The sequence below is a fragment of the Rhinoderma darwinii genome, chromosome 8 (genome assembly GCF_050947455.1).
Source record: "Rhinoderma darwinii isolate aRhiDar2 chromosome 8, aRhiDar2.hap1, whole genome shotgun sequence".
NCBI classification, from domain to species: Eukaryota; Metazoa; Chordata; class Amphibia; order Anura; family Rhinodermatidae; genus Rhinoderma; species Rhinoderma darwinii.
This window is the reverse complement of record NC_134694.1, coordinates 15,947,958-15,962,758: the sequence shown is the minus strand read 5'-3', so window position 1 is coordinate 15,962,758 and position 14,801 is coordinate 15,947,958. Positions and strand designations below refer to the sequence as shown.

The following is a 14,801-nucleotide window of genomic DNA, read 5'->3' as shown; positions in this document are numbered from 1 at the left end:
GGGGTTCAAGAGGTGCGGTGAGGGGAACTACCAGGGTAGCATCAGGCTGGTTGACCCTCTGAGCCAGGGCCTGGACCTGTAGGGAGAGACCCTGCATTTGCTGAGCCAGGGTCTCACGGGGATCCATAGTGGTGTCAGGGACCAGGGGTAGACTAGGTATGGGCTTGTTATTATGTAATGGCAGGGGGTAGGGAGACGGACAAGTGAGCCCTAATCTACCCGCCACTCTGTCCCTGCCTACTTGCAACGACCCGCCCTAGGCGACGGGGTACAACTGGGCGGCAGTCCCTGCGCTCAGTAAGTGCACGACAAACACGACAAACATACAAGGAACACAAGCAAGGAAAAGGGGCCGTTGCCCACGGCAACACCGTGAGCAACCAGAGTGGTGAACGAGCCGAGTCAAGCCAGGAGTGTGCGAGGTACAAAACGAAAAGCAGAAGAGTAGTCGGTAAGCCAGGGTCGGTATGGAGCAGGATCAAAAATAGCAGGAGCTGTAGCTGGGCCAGGAAACCACAAGGAAAGAAACAAAAGCAATAACAAGCACAGAGGGACAGGAAGTGCAGGCTTAAATAGACCGAGGGCGGGAGCTAGCTGAGTCTGGCCAGGTTACGATAGGCTCTCCCACTCCTAAGCCTGCCAGCCTGAATGGTGGAAGCAGGAGTCAGTCTCAGGGATGTATTCTCAGGTGCTGACTGATTAGTTCTGGGAGTTAACCCTGCTGTGCCTGGCAGATCCTTTACAGTTTTGCTAATTGATTTGTTCTGATATTACCTATTAAGTTGCCGTGAGAACTTCCAGGCATTCCCTCCCCTTTTCTCTGTATCTCCATTACCTATCTCTCCCTCTTCCAGTAGTTTATTATCTATCCATCCGCTTCATTTATAGGGATGGGCAACTGGGGAGTCAAAGGGTTTGGTTGGAGGTCGGGGTCGTTCTTCTCAGGGCGGGTGTTCCGTATAGGTAGGGTGGTAGTAGGGTACACTTGTCTGAAGTTGTAGTTGTTGATCCACTCTACTAGTGGTATCTAACTTTGGTTAATGTTTTTTAACCGCTTATTAAAATGTTCATTTTATTGACTTTAATGGATCTGTATGAGCAGTGGTCTTTTTTCTGTGAATTTTTGTTCCCATCCCATTAATATTGGGTGATGTAAACCTTGTAGGACTCCCCTCTCTAGAGGAACTATAATGTTACCAAACAAGGGGTGCAGAATTGGCCCAAGGGTCATACAAAGGGGCTTGTAGGGGAACAAATATCATGCCCTTCCCCGTTTCGATGTCTGCTATAGACCCTCTCTCTGCTATGCGTATGAGTATATAAGAGGGCATTACTGGAAATTATATTAATTGCAGGCAATCCTATATATGAGGTATTATAACATTTAGAGAGGATCGGTTATGTAGAAACATAATTAATGAGGAAGAACTTTTTACGGTGACATGGGGGTTCGTGTTTAGGGGGTCCAGAGATTGAAATCTGCCATTGACCAACCTGTTATTGTAATCTTGCAAGGTGTCGGTCATGCACACAGGCCTGTACCATGGAGCAGTAAAGCAAATTTCAAGGTAAAGTCCGGAGGCCTTTTTGGCCACTTTCAGTATTTTGGTCCGTATTTTGCATCAGTATTTATAAGCCAAAACCTGGAATAGGTTAAAAAAAAATGGTATAGGGGCAAATGTTTCCAATTTATTTTTTCTCTGTTTCATTTTCACTCCTGGTTTTGGTTTCTAAATACCGGTGCTGATGCGAAATACTGACCAAAATACTGCCGTGTGAAAGAGACCTACGTATTACTTTGTATAGCGGGATAGCCCAGTTCGGCAATCAGAGGTAAAGCTTGAAGCTCTGGAGGTCCAATGCAAAATCTTTACCAGACCGCCTTCCCGGCCACCTTCCATTTTCCATATACTTCTTATATGATGGAGATGCCTCTGGGCACTTATGTGGGGATCGAAAACTCACAAATGTTTTTTGTGGTGTCATTAATTAACTATAATATGTAACTTGAAGTATTTTAAAATGTTTGTGCCCATATGGCCAAAAAGACACCCACGACGGTCTATGTAAGTGTTAGGCTGGTTTTCTATGTTATGTTTCTGCTATATCTTGTGATCATAATATTATAATAATTGCGTACAAAGATAGTTTGATCACATGTGAACGATTCCTTTATAAGATTGTTCTGACACTGAGAAGATGACTGTCAAAAACTCCTATTCACATGCAGTGATCACCTCAAATGTAGTGTCTTATGATTTAATAACACAGAATTATATACTAAAAGCGCAAATTATTGGAAAAAAAAAATCAAATCCAGGTCTGTGATTATGTGAAATATGATGGCACAAGCATGTCATGGAATATGTACTGACAATGATGTCATCAAGATGGAGTCTGCATCTGATGTCACCAAAGTCTCAACAAACAGGTAGGTAGAATTATAGTTTTGAGAGCATAAGAAATGGGTAATAAATTTGTTACAAACCATAGCAATAAATGACGCATATACTAATGTGTAATGGGTTCCAATTGTACTGATGGGCTGAATTGTTATTGTATTGTAAAGTATTGGTTCAACCCACAAGATGGCCATCTCTGTGTTATAATAGTTTTATTGCTATTATTATTTATATCATTTCTATTATTATTCAAGTGAAACAAGATCAGCTGTGTTGGAATAACACATTTATATTGTGATTATAAAAAAATCTGCTAATATTTATACATATATCTGTACAAAGACGCGGGGGTTCTCCGAACAGGAGATATGTGAGATATAGTAGTGATCATTGGGGGCAGACATTTTCTAGGAATTTCTATCAGTGATCCCTATTTGAACACTACAGTCAGTTAACGGCTGATAACGGAGAACACTAGTTTGCATTCAAGTTTGCATTCAATAAGTTAGACTTTAGATTTAGTGTCCCTTTAAGAGGGCGTTTATTAAAATACATATTGCTTAGATTTTAACAAAGAGGAAGCAAAATACATCCTATGTATGACGATAACCAGAAGTAGGAATAAATACCCATTTAGTGTCCCCCGCGGAATCCCTGGTGTATACCTGGCCCAGCTGTCAGTGCTATGTGCTCTCTATTATATGGCCTATATGGCTTTCCTGGGAGAAGTCTGTCAGATGCCCACTAGTCTTGGCATAAGTTTTATTAGCTCTCGTGGGTAACAAAGGGCATTCTGGAGGCGACTGACACCACCAACAACCACAAGTGTAGCAATAGCTCTGCAGTCTAAAGGGTTAATCAGTAAGCTCAATGGCACACTATTGCATTATAGAATAATACAGCATGCCTATAAAAAGCCATGTAAACTGGCATGAAGGATGCTGCAAATATAGGTGAAGAACATGATATAATTCACGTTGGCATCACAATGGAGGCCTCGGTCCTCTCCTGGGTTTATTAGTCCTCACTCAGCCTGTACCATGCATTCAGATGCCACACACATATTCTACCCATTAATTCGCCAGAAAGGCTGCTACACATTGCAGGCCTTCTGGCAGAGAAAGGGTGAAGTCTAGTGCAGTATCCAGACTTCCAGCTGCAAGCAGAAGGATTTTATTAGGTGATAATGATCTGGTCTTATTTTAATAGCGACATGATCCTCCCTGGAGAGACAAATAAGGATAAGACGGGAAAGGAGACAAGACCATTGGAGATACAAAGAGTACAGAATAGATAAAGCAGATGAGAGAAAAGGATGGAGAGACACTAGTGGGGGAGGGGTACACAGGCATACAAAGCGATGCTGGTATAGGAACAATACATGTAAATACAGGAGATGGAGACTATAAGGAGATGTCACATAGATCTTGCATTATGCAGCGAGATGTATAGATTGATGGGTTAGAACATGGACAGACACAGGGACGGGAACAACCTGTCCCTCCTGACCCCTTTTGGTATGGCAGAATAACACAGGGACCATACCCAACCTTACCTGTTCAGTTGCTGGGTCCCAATGGTACCCCAGCTGGAGATTGTAGATGAAGGGGCACCAGGAAGCTGTAGATTAGGGGTGCCCGTCTGATTTTTCCTTCCAGGCCACTCCAGCAAAAGGGAACCAGCCATCTTCTACATGGTGGGGAGGGGGAGGCAGGGAGCGAAGGATGGAGATGAAGAAGGGGGGCTGATGGGGGGGAAGAGGTATCCGCCTCTAGTTGCCATGGATACAGGAGCCGGATGACTTGTCGGCTCCGGATGTTCGCAGGGATACAGCTCCATCCCTCCCCTGCACTGTTCTGACATCATTAAGGCTCTTGGTCCCAGCATACAGGATGCTCCATTAATCTGTCTCTCTCAGGCTGATACTCCTGTCTCTCTCCATGGATGTGCTGATTTTGAGCAATGTCACTGTAGGAGGATGTGTAGGTTATATGCAAGGATCCTCCAAGAATCCATCATCCCTGCTGCACATGTACCACTTTCCTTCAAGAGATTTTCATGCCAGATACCTGCAGAGCATCATGCATCACTGCGTAAAAACCTACACTACCAAATCCCTGCAGAGCATCACTGTTCACCTTTTCTGCACAGAATATTGCTCTTCAGTTTATTTGATGGGATGACACATCTTTAGCTGTTCACCTGCAGGACATCTGCTGTAGGGGATATCTGTCTGCAGTCTTTTGTTTGCTTGGACTCTGGGGCATATATGTTACTATGATGGATTTTGGACTGGGCAATCTGGGCAGCTGCATAGGTCTCCTTCAGAATGGAGACTTTTTTTTTAGGACAATCTGAGTATAACAGGAACAAGAAATTCCTGAGGTCTCTCCTGAACTGCGTTACAGACTGTGTCTAAAGCTTCTTAAACTTTTAGGAGGGTCGGCAAAATGGGCACCAGCCTTATGGGTACAACTGCAGTTACTGACATTTAGGCATTGGGAATTATTTATGACTCCAAAAAATGTTATATGGAATATAGAGCACCTATATTAATACACAACATATATGGTCCACATCTGCATATGCCCTATCTATATTAGTGGGTTTGTATATCTTTAGGCTTTTTATGTTACATGCTGCCCAGTCATTTTAATTTTAAATAGGATCGGGGTTGTGTATAAAATTGATTTGATTTTAAACGTCCAATTTTAAATGTCCCGTCTAGACAACCTCTATCCATATTACATGGACAGCCTATTGTTCTCAATGGGAGCTGTGCAATGCTTGATTTCCCCTGTGGTGGCGCTGCAGGGAAATTTAACACTTGATGCCGAATTCTCCCTTTCATTACAGCAGATCACTGGGGGACCTTTTTAACATAAAGAATACAGTCCTGTTGTGGATGGCACGGTCCCGTGAATAGGACCACAAAGGGGTGGTACGTATGTAGATTTGCATCCAAGAAGATGCATACTTATTTAGCCAGTTTGGGGCTTTTCCAGGAAGAGATTGTAACGTCCTACAATTTGGGATTCAAATATTGTGAGGAATGCAGAAGGGGTTGTCCAAAGCGGACAACCTCTATAAAAGGGCAAGGTTTGTCTAATGTATATTTAAAAAAAAAAAAAGCATTCAATTATACCTATCCATATGTGCTATTAAGATATATGGATGTTATAAAGGGCCCGTCTCTGTAACAAGATCTGAGGGATGCCTTGTGTCCATAGAGGGCAAATGTACTCAGCATAGATCACCCACAAATCAGCTGTACACCGGGGACCTGTCACATGAACAGGAGTAGTCCATAGTGGGCAACCCATTTAAAGGGAACATGACACTACTATCTGGGTAAATCCTGGCTCTAATGACCACAATGAATTTTTTTCCAGGCTGGAGCAGGCAAAAATCAGGTGAAATCCAAACACCTTGAAATAAAACAAAAGTATATCAAGTTTTTCACCGCTCGAACAGCACCAAGAAACACAGTCCAACCTGTAGTCTTATAGACGTTTCTGCTGAGTCCACCAAGCAATAGACAATGTACAATCCAGAGAAGGTGTGTGAAGTTGTTTTGGTCCTTGTAGTACCACGGAGCTCTGCACCGTAACCCGATGTTCAAGGTCCAGGCAGGATAAATCCTATGACTCCAATAGAGAAGAGGAGAAATAGTGCAACACCCTGTTTTTTTTTTCCCCAATACTCAAGATTTACTCCATACTTACAGAAAATAGAAGAATAAAAGCATTGGTCATTCAAATAAAATAAGTGGCAGCATGTCAAACAAACTCGCCCGACCCTGGGTTTCGCCCTTCCAGCTTCCTCTGGGGCATGAGGACGATCTGGAGGTTTGAAACCTCTATTCGCATGATCAGTGGGTCCCCCAGCGATCAGAAAATGATCATCTATCCTGTGAATAGTTGATAATTAATGATTCTGGGGAAAAACCCTATACTGTGTCTACAGTAAGCTATATATTGCTGTTAATGGCATCTTATAGTCTGCAAATTTAGCACAGACTGTTGTGATCACAGGCTATATATATACCCTGCTGAAGGGAAGCTGCAGGGAATCTCTGTTTGGATCACTCCTGCTTGCAGTACATGGTGATGCTAAATACCTCTAATTGTTTCATGAAAATAGCACAATGACGCTTAGTGTCCCAAAATCAAATTCTCGTGGACACTTTAGGGCCATAGAACTATGTTATAATATTACTTGGGGTGAATAAAGTTTCAATATGTAAAGAAGCCTCTCTGCAGCCTCTAACATATAGTAACTCACACTGTTAATATTGTATGCAATTATTAATATACTATGATGACAAAGAAGCTGCATTTAGTACTGACTCATACATATATACATACATATTAATTTACTACCAATGATCCAAAGGTAAAGTTGACACTTGTGTCGTTAATTGTTATGAGTAAATCACATTTCCTCATTGTTAGGTGCGATAGAACGGTACTAGAACCAGGTTTGCTCACGCGTAGTTACATTTATATTTGAAAATCTAAAGAATAATCAACATTTTAGACCAAGAAAAATGGATCCTTGAGGGAGAGAAGTTTTGTACATTCAAATTTGGTGGTAAATAATTAAAGGGGTTGTCCCAACTGGATAACTCCTTCCCAGAAGGAGGAGCCTCTGGCAATCAGCTGATCGCTGTGCATCCAGCAGCTGAGCAACCAGGCAATCAGCTGTTATCGCAGGGAAAAGTTGCAGGCAGACACACATTTTTTTGCAGTTGATATGTGGCTTTACATGGGACCCATTCTAATAAATGGGTGACCATGTAATACATGGTCCAGAGTGGGAGTTGCTGTCATCCAGAATGGGAGATGCTGTTTGCAGCGGATCTCCACACTGGCTAATAGAAGGAGGTACTGCCAGGATGTTTTTACTGAATGACATCGGAGAACTATAATTCCCTACATTCCTCAGTGTGGATGTGATCATTCTTGCACAATGTGGACTTTGCTTGCTTCTCTCCCTGTACATATACAAGTTACTCGTGTCACTGATTCCAATAGGAAGTAGAAGAAACGTTCCAATGGGAAGAGAAGGCTAGATGCAAATGTAATGAGGCCGACTTGTGATCTGACGAAGGAGACCGAGACACCAGACTGCAATCCCTAGTCTTTAATAAATAGATCTCGACTTCACACACTTACTACACATTTGGATCCGGGGGCACACTTATATATTTGCCTAAAATAAAAAATAGCTGTACTCCTATTTAAAATACATGTCTGTCCAGCTGATATCCCAGTTGTGCCATGGGAATTAATGAATGGCGTCACTAGATTCAGTAAGGGACAACCAGGGGTGTATATAAAGAAAAGGGCCCAATTCTTGTGCACCCCAAATTCACATCTTTTGTAGGTGTAAAGGGCAGTCTGACCCTTAGGTCTGTGGCTTCCATAGTGTCACGTTGGATATGTGGACCCACTAGGCCGTAACGGTATGGCAGCTGGCCAACAGGACACAGGTCACAGTCTATAGTTTGTATAGGTGTACCGGTGGTAGCTCAGACAATAGCAAGACAGGCTCGTCTAGGACTAGGCAGCAGGCAAGCACCAGGCGTGGTGTATCAGGACAGGCGTGGTACTGAGCGCAGCACAACTCCAACTCAATACGGAACTTGGACCAGGATAGAATGGGATACAGGTTACAGATAGCAGGAATGGGAAACACTGGGAACGGGAAAACACTTAGGAGACCATTTGCAAAGACAGACTAGGATAATGACAACAAACCTCAGGCAATGCAGGGAGGGGCAGAGCCCTTCTTATAGTCCAGGGTGATCTTGGAGCAATCAGCTCAATCTCACACATGTGCGCTCTGGCTCCTTAAGGCTGGACTGAGCTCACGAGCGCACCCTAGTGGTGGATGCGGAACAGGACGGCCGCATGTGCAGACATCTCTGGAGAGAAGGGCGTCGACAGGATGGGAGGAGTTCGTGGTCAGCGAACACGGACGTTACACATAACTTATGTGCTGATTTTGTGGTGCCTGTGGAGAGGGTGAACCCTATACCACCTTTCAAGTTTGCATCACCTGTGGTAAACTGGTTCGAGCCCAATTGGGCCTGCGCTAACCCATTTTTATTTTCTCCATGGACACTTGCTGACAATATAAGCCATCTATATCTTTTGTGCAGAATGGCAGGGTAGCATATACTAATATCTTAGAAGAGAATGCTGCTATTTGTAGTCCCTCGACCAGCTAGAGCGTCCTAGGTTGCCCACATTAGCACTATAACACATTTGTGGTGTAATCCTTTCAGTGTGTGAGATACCTCCATTATCTCCTGTGCTTTGACACCTTAATAAATAAATCAGCATTTAGCCTATTCCTTACAACTACCAGTACTTGTAACCCTCAGATACTGGCACCCAACACATTATCACCTGATAAAGTGAGAATATAGTTACTAGCAAAAAGAGTCTGGTGCTTTCTGTAGCTTTAAGTGGCATCACTGGTACGTGTCCTTGTTTGATATTTACTGTATCTTTACCTTGTATTTCCTTTGCATATCACCTAATAAATACCGTAATCGTTTTTAGGGGACATACCCTTATCAGTAGGCTTTATAGTCATTTCTTTCTGCTAGTGTTTTGACATATAGGCTTTAGCTGTACTAATTCATGCATAAATACGTTTATGTTGCTTAAAGGGTAAGTAAACTTTAAAAAAACTTTTGACACGTCATAGTGACATATCAGAAGTTTCGATTAATGGGAGTCCGAGCGCTAAGAACCCCACCCATTGCTCGGGGAGCGCTATGCCACTTCATTTCTGATCAGCTTTCCTCGGAAAGCCAAGCGAGTAGTGTACGGACTCATAGACTTTCTATTGAGCCCGTACACCATTCTGAGGAAATCAGAGTAAAGCTGATCAGAAACACCGCTCCGAGCGCTTCTGCTGCTTCATTTTAGTGATCGTTGGGGGTCACCGTGCTCAGAGCCCCACCGATCAAAACTTTGGACATGTCACTATGACATGTCAAAAGCTTTTTAAAAGTTTAGTTACGCTTTAACTATTGATTGCTTTTCATAGCAAATTTACAGGGATTCTTCTATTGTCTATTTTTCAAACAGAAACATTTTATGCAATTTATTAAAGGGGTTGTCTAGTTTAGAAAACCCATTTTCAATTTTTCTGTTAGGCATTAAGAGTTAATGGAGTGCCCCCCCCCCCCATTACCCAGCATATCTTTACATTACGTGCTTTATTTCCCCTGTGGTGGCACTGCAGGAAAATTGAAAATTTTCTGACAGATTCCTCCACAACTTACAGATTATCACTAAAGGTCCACGCAGCGGGGTCCAAAACGTACACCCCTAAAATAGTTTTTTTTCCCGCAATTTAAAAATCTAAAAATTTGAGCGCACAATTGCATAATATCAAAGTATGCAATTTGCTTACCTTACCAATTCCACTCTGGTACCCTGCTGCTCCTGTTTTCTCACTATGCACACAGACATGACGTCCATAGTGACGACATATCAGGTAACTGTTGTGGTCAATTTCTCTGGACAGTAAGGACATTCCATCCATAGTGACGAAATAGCTGGAGCCAGCGTTTGGCCACCACAGTCACATGACTCGGAAAAACCCTTTTATAGGGGTTGTCTCATAAAGACAACCCCTGTCCATATGCCCTATAAAGGTTAATAGACATTATAGGGTGGGAGTCCCCCGCTCTATGAGCAGAATGGACAGTCGGGTCATCCATGAATTACATGGTCAGCCATTCATTTGAATTGCCAGTAAGCAGTGCTACATTTCCCCTTCAGTGGTGGGGAAAACTAGATGTCAACAAAATTGCTTGGTTATGTACTGCCATTTATTATCAAAGTCCACGCCGTTTATAGATATTGGATTGTCTTTTATGGTTAACGGACCTTGAGCGAGTGATATCTGGGAGAAATGGGTTGCATTTTTGCTTACCAATTTTTATTGTTTTCACAATGAATGAGACGTAAGATTTTTCGCAGTCACTCACCCCTCCCAACTCTAAATACATTCATGTAAAAGTTTAGCAGAGCTAAATGTGCATGTCAACGGTGAGGAGTGATTTTTGCAATTTGTTGGCCAAAGATTGACAGAGGTCATTTCTTTATATGACCGGTCATAAATATTTTTCTTTTTACAAAGATTTCTCTTTGCTTTACCTTCACTTTTATACATTAGGGGGGATGGGGTGAGGACGGAACTTGTAGGACACTTGTGTTTACTTATTCCACAGTTTCTTCTTGAGTGGCTGAAATTATCTGCAAACACTGACATTTACCTAACAAAATTCCTGGAATTCCAGATATTCAGAGCCCCCAACTACTGTCTGAATTGGCCTCCTCCATTGCTCCACTGGATGGCTGGAACAGACGTAGATCCAGGAAGCAAACTGGCATCATCTTCAGGTCATCAAAGGGTGCTACATTTGCTGTCATATCGTCTCACACCCTTTGTGATAAAGGATTTAAAGGCAAATGGATAAATAATCAAAGTTTGGAGCTTATATATCTTCCAGTTTTGTAATCTATTCCACACGTCTCATTTCAATTTATAAAGCCATTATTTGGAGTCCAAGTTCAGACCTGTCCATAATCCAGTCGTATTAAGAGTTAACCCCTTAAGGACACAGTCTTGTTTTGGCCTTAAGGCTCAGAGCCCATTTTTCAAATCTGACATATTTCACTTTATGTGGTAATAACGTCGGAATGCTTAAACCTACCCAAGCGATTCTGGGATTGTTTTCTCGTGACACATTGGGCTTCATGTTCGTGGTAAAATTTGGTAGATATATTCAGTGTTTATTGGTGAAAAATTGCAAAATGTAGAGAAAATTTTGAAAAAATAGCATTTTTCAGAATTGAAATGCATCTGCTTGTAAAACAGACGTTTTTTGAATATTCTTTTATTTTTCTTGGATGTTACAAGGCTTAGAACATAAACAGCAATTTCTCATATTTTTAAGAAAATGTCAAAAGCCCTTTTTTTAAGGTACCTCTTGAGTTCTGAAGTGGCTTTGAGGGGCCTATGTATTAGAAACCCTGATAAAACACCCCATTTTAAAAACTAGACCCCTCAAAGTATTCAAAACAGCATTTAAAAAGTTTTTAACCCTTCAGGCATTTCACAGGAATTAAAGCAAAGTGGAAGTGAAATTTGCAAATTTCATTTTTTCTTGCTGAATTTCAATTTTATTCAATTTTTTTTCTGTACCACAGAAGGTTTTATCAGAGAAACACTACTAAATATGTATTGTCCAGATTCTGCAGTTTTTAGAAATGTCCCACATGTGGCTCTAGTGCGCTCGTGGAATAAAACACAAGCCCTAGAAGCAAAGAAGCACCTAGTGCATTTTGAGTCCTCTTTTTTTATTAGAATATATTTTAGGCAGCATGCCAGGTTTGAAGAGGTGTTGAGGTGCCAAAACAGTAGGAATCCCCCAATAATGACCACATTTTGGAAACTACACCCCTCAAGGAATTCATTTATGGTTGTTGTTACCATTTTGACCGCACAGTTTTTTCACAGCACGTATTTGAATTAGGCTGTGAAATGAAAAAAATTTCATTTTTTCCAATAAAATGTCATTTGTGATCAAAATGTCTTATTTTCACAGGGAGCAAAATACCCCATTTTGTTGCCCAATTTGTCCTTAGTGTGGCAATACCCCATTTGTGGTGATAAACTGCCGTTTGGGTCCATGGGATGGCTCAGAATTAAAGGAGCGCTGTGTGTTCTTTGGAGTCCAGATTTTGCTGGATTGGTTTTCGGGTGCCATGACGCATTTGCAGAGCCTCAGAGGTATCAAAGCAATAGAAAACCAACCAGAAGTGACCCCATTTTGAAAACTACACCCCTCAAGGAATTCAAATATGGTTGTTGTTACAATTTTGACCACACAGTTTTTTCACAGCACGTATTTGAATTAGGCTGTGAAATGAAAAAAATTTAATTTTTTCCAATAAAATTTCATTTTTTTCCAAAATGTCTTATTTTCACAGGGAACAAAATACCCCATTTTGTTGCCCAATTTCTCCTGAGTGCAGCAATACCCCATTTGTGGAGATAAATTGCCGTTTGGGCCCATGGGAGGCCTCAGAAGGGAAGGAGCGCTGTGTGTCCTTTGGAGTGCAGATTTTGCTGGTTTGGTTTTCGGGTGCCGTGTCGCATTTGCAGAGCCCCAGAGGTATCAAAGCAATGGAAACCCACCAGAAGTGACCCAATTTTGGAAACTACACCCCTCAAGGAATTCATTTATGGGTAATGTGACCATTTAGACCCCATAGTTTCTTCACAGAACTTATTTGAATTGGGCTGGGAATTTTAAAAAAAAATAATTCCAATAATATGTCGTTTTAGCTCAAAAATTCTTATTTTCACAAGAAATAAAATACTCCATTTTGTTGCCCAATTTGTCCTGAGTGCGGCAATACCCCATTTGTGGTGATAAACTTCCGTTTGGGCCCATGGGAGGGCTCAGAAGGAAAGGAGCGCTATTTGTTCTTTGGAGTCCAGATTTTGCTGGATTGGTTTTCGGGTGCCATGTCGCATTTGCAGAGCCCCAGAGGTATCAAAGCAATAGAAACCAACCACAAATGACCCCATTTTGGAAACTACACCCCTCAAGGAATTCATTTATGGGTGTTGTGACCATTTTGACCCCATAGTTTTTTCACAGAACTTATTTGAATTGGGCTGGGAATTAAAACAAAATTATTTTTTTCCAATAATATGTAGTTTTGGCTGAAAATGTCTTTTTTCCACAAGAAACAAAATACCCCATTCTGTTGCGCAATTTGTTCTGAGTGCCGCAATACCCCATTTGTGGTGAGAAAGTGCCGTTTGGGCCCATGGGAGGGCTCAGAAGGAAAGGACTACCATTTGGCCTACTGGGGAATTTCTAGTGCGAAGTCATGTATGCAGAAGCCCCTGAGGTACCAGTACAGTTGAAACCCGCAAGAAGTGACCCCGTTTTAAAAACTACACCCCTTAAGACATTCATCTAGAGGTGTGGTGAGCATTTTGACCGGAGACCTACACCCCATAAACTGTAATGCGGGTTCTCCCGGGTATGGCAATACCCTACATGTGGCTGTTATCAGCTGCCTGGGCACACAGCAGGGCCCAGAGGGGACAGACGAAGGGGGATAAGCTGTGCGGAGTGCATCAGGGTAAGCAAAATTGGGGTAAATTATAAACCAAGGGATGTATGATAACTTTTAAAACACTCTTTCAAACAGAGCTCTGGTTATTCGGGACACATTGATATATTGTGTCATCACTTATCGCCCTCTTATAGCAGACTTTGCACCTCTTTTGACTTTTTCCCTTCTTGCCAGTTTGGGGAACTTCTCCTGGAAAGTTTTGCCCTGGTACGATGCGTGTGGCCCCGCTTCCAGAAGTACTGGGTGCCCCCCCTTCTTGGTCCCTAGAGATTAGGTTCTTGATAATCACCTCTTGAAATTCCAGGAAAGTTCCCCTCTGGCCTGCACATCGATGTAGCACGTACACATTGTACAATGCCATCTGTATGAGGTGCCCGGCCAGCTTCTTATACCTCACAGCATGGCGCTGTAGGGCTTCAGGATTTGATCTGACAAGTCCATCCCTCCCATGTACCTATTGTAGTCCAAGATGCAGTCTGGTTTGGGGGTGGCCTTTCCTTCATATATCCTAAACCTGTAGGTATACCCTGATGCACTCTCACATAGCTTATACATCTTCACGCCATACCTTGCCCTCTTACCTGGCAGGTACTCGCGGAATTGAACCCTCCCTTTAAAATGTACCAGGGACTCATCAATAGAAATAATCTTCTCGTGGGTGTATGCTTGGGAAAACCGGGTACTGAAACGGTCTAATAGGGGTCTCCGTTTATACAAACGGTCAAAACTGGGGTCATCTCGGGGTGGGCACGGCTCATTATTAGTATAATGTAAGAAGCGAAGTATTGCCTCATTTATTTATTTTTTTAGGTTACAGTTCAGTTCTGAAGTTGCTTTGAGGGGCCCATATATTAGAAACCCCTATCAAACACCCCATTTTAGAAACTAGACCCCTCAAAGTATTCACAACAGCATTTAGAAAGTTTATGAACCCTTTAGGTGTTTCACAGAAATGTAGAGCAAAGTAGAGGTGAAATGTACATTTTTTTTTTGTCAGAAAATCCTCTTTATACCATTTTTTTTCTAACACAAAAGGATTTATCAGAGAAACGCAACTTAATACGTATTGCCCAGATTCTGCAGTTTTGAGAAATATCCCACATGTTGCCCTAGTGCGGTAATGGACTGAAGCACCGGCCTCCGAAGCAAAGGAGCACCTAGTGGATTTTGAGCCCTCTTTTTTATTAGGCACCATGTCCGGTTTGAAGAGGTC

At 42.2% G+C, this 14,801-nt stretch overlaps 2 protein-coding genes across 3 annotated transcripts in view; both read right to left on the bottom strand.

Annotated features, from left to right (window-relative positions):
* Nucleotides 1-4,133, bottom strand: part of GPR173 (G protein-coupled receptor 173) — a 33,771-nt gene extending 29,638 nt beyond the window's left edge. Inside the window, exon 1 of the mRNA XM_075834185.1 lies at nt 3,958-4,133. The gene's annotated coding sequence lies outside the window, so the exon portion shown is untranslated. The remainder of the gene's footprint in view (nt 1-3,957) is intronic.
* Nucleotides 1-14,801, bottom strand: part of LOC142659299 (uncharacterized) — a 158,104-nt gene that overhangs the window by 86,390 nt on the left and 56,913 nt on the right. The window lies entirely within an intron of this gene.